Below are 14,595 nucleotides of genomic sequence, written 5' to 3' on the forward strand. Positions count from 1 at the left end.
TTAAATTTTTGATAATTTTGGTTTTGACCGGAAGTAACCCCTTAATGACCTTTGACCCCAAAACTGTAGGCATCCTAAAGACCCTAGCTAGTAGCGATGCATGTGTGCTAATGGCGACTCTCTGCTATGTAATTTGTAAAGACAGTGATTTTTTGAATATTTTTACAAATTTTTCAGACTTTTACCGGAAGTGACCCCTTAATGACCTTTGATTCCAATTTTGTGGTATAACTTTTAGACACTGGCTATATATGATGCATGTGTGCAAGTGATGTCACGATGCTATGTAATACTTGGAAGAAGAAGCATTTTTAGTGAAAATCACGTTTTTGACCATTGACCGGAAGTGGATGACCATTGACCGGAAATTGATCATGTGACATTTGTAGCAAGTGCCAGTGATGAGTGTGTCTAAGTTTGGTTGAAATCCATGAAAGTATGTCGGAGCTAGAGCAATTTGTAAATTTCAAGAGGGGGGGTCTGCAAGTGTTGACAGAAGAAAGAACAAGATCTGGCTGCGGTCGCCTGCGACCGCGAGCATGCACAACCGCCAGGTATTTTAGAAGGTATTTTGTTTAACACCGGAAGTGACCCTCATAACCTTTGACCCTAAATAAAAATCAATAATGTAAACGAGATCTGATTGCGTTCGCCTGCGACCGCGAGGATGCACAGCCAGCAGTGACAAATGAGTTATGACTCCGAATCTGTGAGAACCGGAAGTGATCCCTTAATTACCTTTGACCCCGCAAAAATATTACATAGTGCTTAGGATGTCATAAGGAATATTCCTGGTGAATTTTCAGCTTTATCGGAACTTATACATGGATTATGATTTTTTTAAATTTATGATTGACCTTTTGACCCCTTTAATGACCTTTGACCTCAATGAAAATAAAACCTTATATACAACGACAAAATGCATTGTTCCACTTTTTAATTAAAAAATTCTACTATGTTTAGTTGTTGAGATAAAAATTCTTGAAGTTATTTAGCTAAAACAGGAAGTTACCCTTAATGACCTTTGACCCCCAAAATAAAAAATACCATGCATACACCATGTAACACTAATTCATGTATGATGGGTATATTACTCTGGTTTGTTTACATTTTGAGATAAAAAAAATGTAAACTTTTTTGATAATTTTGGTTTTTGACCGGAAGTAACCCCTTAATGACCTTTGACCCCAAAACTGTAGGCATCCTAAAGACCCTAGATAATAGCGATGCATGTGTGCTAATGGCGACTCTCTGCTATGTAATTTGTAAAGACAGTGATTTTTTGGATATTTTTTACAAATTTTTGAGACTTTTACCGGAAGTGACCCCTTAATGACCTTTGATTCCAATTTTGTGGTATAACTTTTAGACACTGGCTATAGATGATGCATGTGTGTAAGTGACGTCACGGTGCTATGTAATATGTGGGAGGAGTAGCATTTTTAGTGAAAATCCAAGTTTTGGCCATTGACCGGAAGTGGATGACATTTGACTGGAAGTTGATCATGTGACATCTGTGGCACCACCAAACGGTTATACTGACCAAGTATGGTCAACATGCCTGAAAGCATGTGGCTACGATGGCTGATCATAGTGTTGACAGAAGAAAGAACTAGATATGGTTGCGGTCGCCTGCGACCGCGAGCATGCACAACCGCCAGGTATTTTAGGGGGGGGGGCTGATGCAAAATAAAAAAAAATATAACATAGTGCTTAGGATGTCATAAGGAATATTCCTGGTGAATTTCAGCTTAATCGGAACTTATACGTGGATTTTGATTTTAAAAAAATTTATGATTGACCTTCTGACCCCCTTAATGACTTTTGACTTCAATGAAAAAAAACCTTATGTACACCGACAAAATGCATTGTTCCAATTTTAATTAAAAAATTCTACTATGTTTAGTTGTCGAGATAAAAATTCTTAAAGTTATTTAGCTAAAAACAGGAAGTGACCCCTTAATGACCTTTGACCCCCAAAATAAAAATACCATGCATACATCAAGTAACACTGATTCATGTATGATGATTATATTACTCTGGTCTGTTTACATTTTGAGATAAAATTTTTTAAACATTTTTGATAATTTTGGTTTTTGACCGGAAGTAACCCCTTAATGACCTTTGACCCCAAAACTGTAGACATCCTAAAGACCCTGGCTAGTAGCGATGCATGTGTGCTAATGGCGACTCTCTGCTATGTAATTTGTAAAGACAGTGATTTTTTGAATATTTTTACAAATTTTTCAGACTTTACCGGAAGTGACCCTTAATGACCTTTGATTCCAATTTTGTGGTATAACTTTTAGACAGTGGCTATAGATGATGCATGTGTGTAAGTGACGTCACGGTGCTATGTAATATGTGGGAGGAGTAGCATTTTTAGTGAAAATCCAAGTTTTGGCCATTGACCGGAAGTGGATGACATTTGACCGGAAGTTGATCATGTGACATCTGTGGCACCACCAAACGGTTATACTGACCAAGTATGGTCAACATGCCTGAAAGCATGTGGCTACGATGGCTGATTATGATGTTGACAGAAGAAAGAAAGAAAGAACTAGATATGGTTGCGGTCGCCTGCGACCGCGAGCATCACAACCGCCAGGTATTTTAGAAGGTATTTTGTTTAACACCGGAAGTGACGCCTCATAACCATTCCTGGTGAATTTCAGCTTAATCGGAACTTATACATGGATTTTGATTTTTTTAAATTTATGATTGACCTTTTGACCCCTTAATGACCTTTGACTTCAATGAAAAAAAACCTTATGTACACCGACAAAATGCATTGTTCCAATTTTAATTAAAAAATTCTACTATGTTTAGTTGTCGAGATAAAAATTCTTGAAGTTATTTAGCTAAAAACAGGAAGTGACCCCTTAATGACCTTTGACCCCCAAAATAAAAATACCATGCATACATCATGTAACACTAATTCATGTATGATGGGTATATTACTCTGGTTTGTTTACATTTTGAGATAAAAAAATTTGTAACTTTTTTGATAATTTTGGTTTTTGACCGGAAGTAACCCCTTAATGACCTTTGACCCCAAAACTGTAGGCATCCTAAAGACCCTAGCTAGTAGCGATGCATGTGTGCTAATGGCGACTCTCTGCTATGTAATTTGTAAAGACAGTGATTTTTGAATATTTTGTACAAATTTTTCAGACTTTTACCGGAAGTGACCCCTTAATGACCTTTGATTCCAATTTTGTGGTATAACTTTTAGACACTGGCTATAGATGATGCATGTGTGTAAGTGACGTTACGATGCTATGTAATATGTGGAAGAAGTAGCATTTTTAGTGAAAATCCAAGTTTTGGCCATTGACCGGAAGTGGATGACATTTGACCGGAAGTTGATCATGTGACATCTGTGGCACCACCAAACGGTTATACTGACCAAGTATGGTCAACATGCCTGAAAGCATGTGGCTACGATGGCTGATCATAGTGTTGACAGAAGAAAGAAGAAGAACTAGATATGGTTGCGGTCGCCTGCGACCGCGAGCATGCACAACCGCCAGGTATTTTAGGGGGGCTGATGCAAAATAAAAATGACCCCTTAATCTGTGAGAACCGGAAGTGATCCTTTAATTACCTTTGACCCCGCAAAAATATAACATAGTGCTTAGGATGTCATAAGGAATATTCCTGGTGAATTTCAGCTTAATCGGAACTTATACGTGGATTTTGATTTTAAAAAATTTATGATTGACCTTTTGACCCCTTTAATGACTTTTGACTTCAATGAAAAAAAAACCTTATGTACACCGACAAAATGCATTGTTCCAATTTTAATTAAAAATTCTACTATGTTTAGTTGTCGAGATAAAAATTCTTAAAGTTATTTAGCTAAAAACAGGAAGTGACCCCTTAATGACCTTTGACCCCCAAACTAAAAATACCATGCATACATCAAGTAACACTGATTCATGTATGATGAATATATTACTCTGGTCTGTTTACATTTGGAGATAAAATTTTTTTAAACATTTTTGATAATTTTGGTTTTTGACCGGAAGTAACCCCTTAATGACCTTTGACCCCAAAACTGTAGACATCCTAAAGACCCTGGCTAGTAGCGATGCATGTGTGCTAATGGTGACTCTCTGCTATGTAATTTGTAAAGACAGTGATTTTTTGAATATTTTGTACAAATTTTTCAGACTTTTACCGGAAGTGACCCCTTAATGACCTTTGATTCCAATTTTGTGGTATAACTTTTAGACACTGGCTATAGATGATGCATGTGTGTAAGTGACGTTACGATGCTATGTAATATGTGGAAGAAGTAGCATTTTTAGTGAAAATCCAAGTTTTGGCCATTGACCGGAAGTGGATGACATTTGACCGGAAGTTGATCATGTGACATCTGTGGCACCACCAAACGGTTATACTGACCAAGTATGGTCAACATGCCTGAAAGCATGTGGCTACGATGGCTGATCATAGTGTTGACAGAAGAAAGAAAGAAAGAAGAAAGAAGAACGCGGTAAAAACAATGCACATCGCCGATGGCGGGTGTGCAAGAAGAACGCGGTAAAAACAATGCACATCGCCGATGGCGGATGTGCAAGAACTAGATATGGTTGCGGCCGCCTGCGACCGCGAGCATGCACAACCGCCAGGTATTTTAGGGGGGGGGGGGGCTGATGCAAAAAAAAAATGACCCCTTAATCTGTGAAAACCGGAAGTGATCCTTTAATTACCTTTGACCCCGCAAAAATATAACATAGTGCTTAGGATGTCATAAGGAATATTCCTGGTGAATTTCAGCTTAATCGGAACTTATACGTGGATTTTGATTTTTAAAAATTTATGATTGACCTTTTGACCTCCTTAATGACTTTTGACTTCAATGAAAAAAAAACCTTATGTACACCGACAAAATGAATTGTTCCAATTTTAATTAAAAAATTCTACTATGTTTAGTTGTTGAGATAAAAATTCTTAAAGTTATTTAGCTAAAAACAGGAAGTGACCCCTTAATGACCTTTGACCCCCAAAATAAAAATACCATGCATACATCAAGTAACACTGATTCATGTATGATGATTATATTACTCTGGTCTGTTTACATTTTGAGATAAAATTTTTTTAAACATTTTTGATAATTTTGGTTTTTGACCGGAAGTAACCCCTTAATGACCTTTGACCCCAAAACTGTAGACATCCTAAAGACCCTAGCTAGTAGCGATGCATGTGTGCTAATGGCGACTCTCTGCTATGTAATTTGTAAAGACAGTGATTTTTTGAATATTTTTTACAAATTTTTCAGACTTTTACCGGAAGTGACCCCTTAATGACCTTTGATTCCAATTTTGTGGTATAACTTTTAGACAGTGGCTATAGATGATGCATGTGTGTAAGTGACGTCACGGTGCTATGTAATATGTGGGAGGAGTAGCATTTTAGTGAAAATCCAAGTTTTGGCCATTGACCGGAAGTGGATGACATTTGACCGGAAGTTGATCATGTGACATCTGTGGCACCACCAAACGGTTATACTGACCAAGTATGTTCAACATGCCTGAAAGCATGTGGCTACGATGGCTGATCATAGTGTTGACAGAAGAAAGAAAGAAGAACTAGATATGGTTGCGGTCGCCTGCGACCGCGAGCATGCACAACCGCCAGGTATTTTAGGGGGGCTGATGCAAAATAAAAATGACCCCTTAATCTGTGAGAACCGGAAGTGATCCTTTAATTACCTTTGACCCCGCAAAAATATAACATAGTGCTTAGGATGTCATAAGGAATATTCCTGGTGAATTTCAGCTTAATCGGAACTTATACGTGGATTTTGATTTAAAAAATTTATGATTGACCTTTTGACCCCCTTAATGACTTTTGACTTCAAAAAAAAAAAACCTTATGTACACCGACAAAATGCATTGTTCCAATTTTAATTTAAAAATTCTACTATGTTTAGTTGTCGAGATAAAAATTCTTAAAGTTATTTAGCTAAAAACAGTAAGTGACCCCTTAATGACCTTTGACCCCCAAAATAAAAATACCATGCATACATCAAGTAACACTGATTCATGTATGATGATTATATTACTCTGGTCTGTTTACATTTTGAGATAAAATTTTTTTTTAAATTTTTGATAATTTTGGTTTTTGACCGGAAGTAACCCCTTAATGACCTTTTACCCCAAAACTGTAGACATCCTAAAGACCCTGGCTAGTAGCGATGCATGTGTGCTAATGGCGACTCTCTGCTATGTAATTTGTAAAGACAGTGATTTTTTTGAATATTTTTTACAAATTTTTCAGACTTTTACCGGAAGTGACCCCTTAATGACCTTTGATTCCAATTTTGTGGTATAACTTTTAGACAGTGGCTATAGATGATGCATGTGTGTAAGTGACGTCACGGTGCTATGTAATATGTGGGAGGAGTAGCATTTTTAGTGAAAATCCAAGTTTTGGCCATTGACCGGAAGTGGATGACATTTGACCGGAAGTTGATCATGTGACATCTGTGGCACCACCAAACGGTTATACTGACCAAGTTTGGTCAACATGCCTGAAAGCATGTGGCTACGATGGCTGATTATGATGTTGACAGAAGAAAGAAAGAAGAAGAACTAGATATGGTTGCGGCCGCCTGCGACCGCGAGCATGCACAACCGCCAGGTATTTTAGAAGGTATTTTGTTTAACACCGGAAGTGACGCCTCATAACCTTTGACCCTAAATAAAAATCAATAATGTAAAATATGCGGGTAATCGGAACTTATACATGGATTTTGATTTTTTTAAAATTTATGATTGACCTTTTTACCCCCTTAATGACCTTTCACTTCAATGAAAAAAAAACCTTATGTACACCGACAAAATGCATTGTTCCAATTTTAATTAAAAAATTCTACTATGTTAAGTTGTCGAGATAAAAATTCTTGAAGTTATTTAGCTAAAAACAGGAAGTGACCCTTAATGAACTTTGACCCCAAAATAAAAATACCATGCATACATCAGGTAACACTGATTCATGTATGATGATTATATTACTCTGGTCCGTTTACATTTTGAGATAAAATTTTTTTAAACATTTTTGATAATTTTGGTTTTTGACCGGAAGTAACCCCTTAATGACCTTTGACCCCAAAACTGTAGGCATCCTAAAGACCCTAGCTAGTAGCGATGCATGTGTGCTAATGGCGACTCTCTGCTATGTAATTTGTAAAGACAGTGATTTTTTGAATATTTTTTACAAATTTTTCAGACTTTTACCGGAAGTGACCCCTTAATGACCTTTTGATTCCAATTTTGTGGTATAACTTTTAGACACTGGCTATATATGATGCATGTGTGCAAGTGATGTCACGATGCTATGTAATATTTGGAAGAAGAAGCATTTTTAGTGAAAATCACGTTTTTGACCATTGACCGGAAGTGGATGACCATTGACCGGAAATTGATCATGTGACATTTGTAGCAAGTGCCAGTGATGAGTGTGTCTAAGTTTGGTTGAAATCCATGAAAGTATGTCGGAGCTAGAGCAATTTGTAAATTTCAAGAGGGGGTCTGCAAGTGTTGACAGAAGAAAGAAGAACGCGGTAAAAGAATGCACATCGCCGATGGCGGATGTGCAAGAAGAAGAACGCGGTAAAAAGAATGCACATCGCCGATGGCGGATGTGCAACTAGAGCAACTGTGCCCTTTGCAAGGGCACGAGGTAAGTTAGGCGGATGACTGTGACGATCTGATCAAGCAGCAATACTGTGCTGGATAGGATTAATATTAATAAGACTGTTTCATTAATTGCCTTTTTAATATAGGCCTATACCTTGATCGTAGAAAGCTGTTTTTTTTAAACTTGACCTTTGACCCCTTAATGACCTTAAATGAATTTTAGAATATTTTTCAAATGTTAAGAATGTCATAAGGATAATTGCATTTAAATTTCAGCTCAATAGGAGCATTTTGAAAAACTTGACCTTTGACCCCTTTATGACCCCTTAATGACCTTAAATGAATTTTAAAATATTTTTAAAATGTTAAGAATGTCATAAGGATCATTGCATTTAAATTTCAGCTCAATTGGAGCATTTTCAAAAACTTGACCTTTGACCCCTTTATGACCCCTTAATGACCTTAAATAAATTTTAAAATATTTTAAACATGTTTAGAATGTCACAAGGATCATTGCATTTAAATTTTAGCTCAATTGGAGCATTTTCGGTTAAAATGACCTTTTTTGACCCAGTGACCCCTGGATGACCTTTGACGTTAAACAACCCATAACTTTTGTAGCCAGCTACCCAATACTGCTTGTGACTGAGTTTGGTCGAAATCCGATCAAGGATGTGGCAGAAGTAGCAAATTGTGAGAAAGAAAGAAGAAAGAAGAAAGAAATGGCAAGAAAGAAATAAGTTAGGCTGCACGCCTAACTTAAGAAGAAGAACGCGGTAAAAAGAATGCACATCGCCGATGGCGGATGTGCAAGAAGAAGAAGAACGCGGTAAAAAGAATGCACATCGCCGATGGCGGATGTGCAAAGAAGAACTAGATCTGGTTGCGGTCGCCTGCGACCGCGAGCATGCACAACCGCCAGGTATTTTAGAAGGTATTTTGTTTAACACCGGAAGTGACCCCTCATAACCTTTGACCCTAAATAAAAATCAATAATGTAAACGAGATCTGATTGCGTTCGCCTGCGACCGCGAGGATGCACAGCCAGCAGTGACAAATGAGTTATGACTCCGAATCTGTGAGAACCGGAAGTGATCCCTAATTACCTTTGACCCCGCAAAAATATTACATAGTGCTTAGGATGTCATAAGGAATATTCCTGGTGAATTTTCAGCTTTATCGGAACTTATACATGGATTATGATTTTTTAAATTTATGATTGACCTTTTGACCCCTTTAATGACCTTTGACCTCAATGAAAATAAAACCTTATATACAACGACAAAATGCATTGTTCCACTTTTAATTAAAAATTCTACTATGTTTAGTTGTTGAGATAAAAATTCTTGAAGTTATTTAGCTAAAACAGGAAGTTACCCCTTAATGACCTTTGACCCCCAAAATAAAAAATACCATGCATACACCATGTAACACTAATTCATGTATGATGGGTATATTACTCTGGTTTGTTTACATTTTGAGATAAAAAAATGTAAACTTTTTTGATAATTTTGGTTTTTGACCGGAAGTAACCCCTTAATGACCTTTGACCCCAAAACTGTAGGCATCCTAAAGACCCTAGATAATAGCGATGCATGTGTGCTAATGGCGACTCTCTGCTATGTAATTTGTAAAGACAGTGATTTTTTGAATATTTTTACAAATTTTTCAGACTTTTACCGGAAGTGACCTCTTAATGACCTTTGATTCCAATTTTGTGGTATAACTTTTAGACACTGGCTATAGATGATGCATGTGTGTAAGTGACGTCACGGTGCTATGTAATATGTGGGAGGAGTAGCATTTTTAGTGAAAATCCAAGTTTTGGCCATTGACCGGAAGTGGATGACATTTGACCGGAAGTTGATCATGTGACATCTGTGGCACCACCAAACGGTTATACTGACCAAGTATGGTCAACATGCCTGAAAGCATGTGGCTACGATGGCTGATCATAGTGTTGACAGAAGAAAGAAAGAAAGAACTAGATATGGTTGCGGTCGCCTGCGACCGCGAGCATGCACAACCGCCAGGTATTTTAGAAGGTATTTTGTTTAACACCGGAAGTGACGCCTCATAACCATTCCTGGTGAATTTCAGCTTAATCGGAACTTATACATGGATTTTGATTTTTTAAATTTATGATTGACCTTTTGACCCCTTAATGACCTTTGACTTCAATGAAAAAAACCTTATGTACACCGACAAAATGCATTGTTCCAATTTTAATTAAAAAATTCTACTATGTTTAGTTGTCGAGATAAAAATTCTTGAAGTTATTTAGCTAAAAACAGGAAGTGACCCCTTAATGACCATTGACCCCCAAAATAAAAATACCATGCATACATCATGTAACACTAATTCATGTATGATGGGTATATTACTCTGGTTTGTTTACATTTTGAGATAAAAAATTTTGTAACTTTTTTGATAATTTTGGTTTTTGACCGGAAGTAACCCCTTAATGACCTTTGACCCCAAAACTGTAGGCATCCTAAAGACCCTAGCTAGTAGCGATGCATGTGTGCTAATGGCGACTCTCTGCTATGTAATTTGTAAAGACAGTGATTTTTTGAATATTTTGTACAAATTTTTCAGACTTTTACCGGAAGTGACCCCTTAATGACCTTTGATTCCAATTTTGTGGTATAACTTTTAGACACTGGCTATAGATGATGCATGTGTGTAAGTGACGTTACGATGCTATGTAATATGTGGAAGAAGTAGCATTTTTAGTGAAAATCCAAGTTTTGGCCATTGACCGGAAGTGGATGACATTTGACCGGAAGTTGATCATGTGACATCTGTGGCACCACCAAACGGTTATACTGACCAAGTATGGTCAACATGCCTGAAAGCATGTGGCTACGATGGCTGATCATAGTGTTGACAGAAGAAAGAAGAAGAAGAAGAACGCGGTAAAAACAATGCACATCGCCGATGGCGGATGTGCAACTAGAGCAACTGTGCCCTTTGCAAGGGCACGAGGTAAGTTAGGCGTATGACTGTGATGACATCATCACGCAGCAATACTGTGCAACGTTAAATTTGACCCGACCTTTGTCTTCGGTTGACCTTTTCGGTTTCATATTCTGAGCAACGTTAAATTTGACCTCACATGACCGTTGTGGTTTTATACTCCCCAAGTGTCAGGGATCATTTCCCCCGACTTACAGCCTAATTGGAGCAACTTCAAATTTGACCTGACCTTTGACCTCACTTGACCTTTGTGGTTTTATACTCCCCAAGTGTCAGGGATCATTTTCCCCGAGTTACAGCCCAATCGGAGCAACTTGTAATTTGACCTGACCTTTGACCTCACATGACCTTTGTGGTTTTATACTCCCAAAGTGTCAGGGATCATTTTCCCCGACTTACAGCCTAATTGGAGCAACTTCAAAATTGACCTGACCTTTGACCTCACTTGACCTTTGTGGTTTTATACTCCCAAAGTGTCAGGGATCATTTTCCCCGACTTACAGCCTCATTGGAGCAACTTCAAATTTGACCTGACCTTTGACCTCGCATGACCTTTGTGGTTTTATACTCCCAAAGTGTCCGGGATCATTTTCCCGACTTACAGCCTAATTGGAGCAACTTCAAATTTGACCTGACCTTTGACCTAACTTGACCTTTGTGGTTTTATACTCCCCACGTGTCAGGGATCATTTCCCCCCCGACTTACAGCCCAATTGGAGCAACTTTAAATTTGACCTGACCTTTGACCTCACATGACCTTTGTGGTTTTACACTCCCAAAGTGTCAGGGATCATTTTCCCCGACTTACAACCTAATTGGAGCAACTTCAAATTTGACCTGACCTTTGACCTCACTTAACCTTTGTGGTTTTATACTCCCGAAGTGTCAGGGATCATTTTCCCCGAGTTACAGCCCAATCGGAGCAACTTGTAATTTGACCTGACCTTTGACCTCACATGACCTTTGCGGTTTCATACTCCCCAAGTGTCAGGGATCATTTTCCCCGAGTTACAGCCCAATCGGAGCAACTTTAAATTTGACCTGACCTTTGACCTCACATGACCTTTGTGATTTAATGCGGTCATATTTCAACATTTTACTTACCCCTCACCCCCTTATTCACCATTATTGCGTCATCTGTAGAAACTATATAGTGGGATTATTGATTTTCATAAATGCATCATGGGAAGGCGTGATGCAGTTTTAGCCAAGATATCACCCCCCCCCCACACACACACACACATACCCACACCCTATAGCCATCAGTGGAAATGATGTAGCTGTTTATATCTAGCATACAGGCATCACATCACAAGTTACACTCAAGATATGTAACAAAATTGGCATCTGAACATACCTCAGTTTGTTTCGTGTGAATCGCCCACTTGGGGTTTCATACACCCCAACTGGGCTGTTCCAGTTGAAATTCATACAACCTCTCCGGAAGACATTATCTTAATCTCCCACACAGGGCGTGTGAATTTCGAATGGGCCTACCTCAATGGGTGACTCCATTTGTAATATTCACTCCTGTGTGGACGATTCCAGTCATGTCTTGCATGAAGGGTGTATGGATTGCAGTTGGAATAGCCAAAATTTACACGTTTTGATGTATGGATTGCAGCTGCAATAGCCAGGCAGCGACTGGTATGATAGAGCCGGCAACTTGTGAAACCGCCCGGCCGTATGACATTTTCCACACGGTTGACGATGGAAATATACTGAATTTAGAGAATGCACGGCACTCACCACCTGGCAATAGACGAATCCAGACGAAGTTTTACACGTTTTGAAGCACAGACAGCAGAACCATTGCTTGTTTATCAAAACACTAGACTAGATGTCTCCATGTTTTGCCCCTAATTATAATGGGGGTGCGGCACATATGAGGCAAAATGACCATTTTGACCCCTGTGACCCCTGGATGACCTCCGATATTAAAACATTTTCAGACTTTTGTAGCCACTTACCCAATACGGCTTGGCTATGCGTTTGGTCCACATCCGATCACGGATGTAGCACTAGTAGTCAATTGTGAGAAAGAAAGAAACAAAGAAACAAACAAACAGCAAGAAAAAAATAAGTTAGGCTGCACGCCTAACTTAAGAAGAAGAAGAACGCGGTAAAAAGAATGCACATCGCCGATGGCGGATGTGCAAGAAGAAGAACGCGGTAAAAAGAATGCACATCGCCGATGGCGGATGTGCAACAAGATCTGGCTGCGGTCGCCTGCGACCGCGAGCATGCACAACCGCCAGGTATTTTAGAAGGTATTTTGTTTAACACCGGAAGTGACCCCTCATAACCTTTGACCCTAAATAAAAATCAATAATGTAAACGAGATCTGATTGCGTTCGCCTGCGACCGCGAGGATGCACAGCCAGCAGTGACAAATGAGTTATGACTCTGAATCTGTGAGAACCGGAAGTGATCCCTTAATTACCTTTGACCCCGCAAAAATATTACATAGTGCTTAGGATGTCATAAGGAATATTCCTGGTGAATTTTCAGCTTTATCGGAACTTATACATGGATTATGATTTTTTAAAATTTATGATTGACCTTTTGACCCCTTTAATGACCTTTGACCTCAATGAAAATAAAACCTTATATACAACGACAAAATGCATTGTTCCACTTTTAATTAAAAAATTCTACTATGTTTAGTTGTTGAGATAAAAATTCTTGAAGTTATTTAGCTAAAACAGGAAGTTACCCCTTAATGACCTTTGACCCCCAAAATAAAAAATACCATGCATACACCATGTAACACTAATTCATGTATGATGGGTATATTACTCTGGTTTGTTTACATTTTGAGATAAAAAAATGTAAACTTTTTTGATAATTTTGGTTTTTGACCGGAAGTAACCCCTTAATGACCTTTGACCCCAAAACTGTAGGCATCCTAAAGACCCTAGATAATAGCGATGCATGTGTGCTAATGGCGACTCTCTGCTATGTAATTTGTAAAGACAGTGATTTTTTGAATATTTTTACAAATTTTTCAGACTTTTACCGGAAGTGACCCTTAATGACCTTTGATTCCAATTTTGTGGTATAACTTTTAGACACTGGCTATAGATGATGCATGTGTGTAAGTGACGTCACGGTGCTATGTAATATGTGGGAGGAGTAGCATTTTTAGTGAAAATCCAAGTTTTGGCCATTGACCGGAAGTGGATGACATTTGACCGGAAGTTGATCATGTGACATCTGTGGCACCACCAAACGGTTATACTGACCAAGTATGGTCAACATGCCTGAAAGCATGTGGCTACGATGGCTGATCATAGTGTTGACAGAAGAAGAACTAGATATGGTTGCGGTCGCCTGCGACCGCGAGCATGCACAACCGCCAGGTATTTTAGAAGGTATTTTGTTTAACACCGGAAGTGACGCCTCATAACCTTTGACCCTAAATAAAAATCAATAATGTAAACGAGATCTGATTGCGTTCGCCTGCGACCGCGAGGATGCACAGCCAGCAGTGACAAATGAGTTATGGCTCCGAATCTGTGAGAACCGGAAGTGATCCCTTAATTACCTTTGACCCCGCAAAATATTACATAGTGCTTAGGATGTCATAAGGAATATTCCTGGTGAATTTTCAGCTTTATCGGAACTTATACATGGATTATGATTTTTTAAATTTATGATTGACCTTTTGACCCCTTTAATGACCTTTGACCTCAATGAAAATAAAACCTTATATACAACGACAAAATGCATTGTTCCACTTTTAATTAAAAAATTCTACTATGTTTAGTTGTTGAGATAAAAATTCTTGAAGTTATTTAGCTAAAACAGGAAGTTACCCCTTAATGACCTTTGACCCCAAAAATAAAAAATACCATGCATACACCATGTAACACTAATTCATGTATGATGGGTATATTACTCTGGTTTGTTTACATTTTGAGATAAAAAAATTTAAACTTTTTGATAATTTTGGTTTTTGACCGGA

The sequence above is a fragment of the Amphiura filiformis genome, chromosome 13 (genome assembly GCF_039555335.1).
Source record: "Amphiura filiformis chromosome 13, Afil_fr2py, whole genome shotgun sequence".
In the NCBI taxonomy this organism is placed as follows: Eukaryota; Metazoa; Echinodermata; class Ophiuroidea; order Amphilepidida; family Amphiuridae; genus Amphiura; species Amphiura filiformis.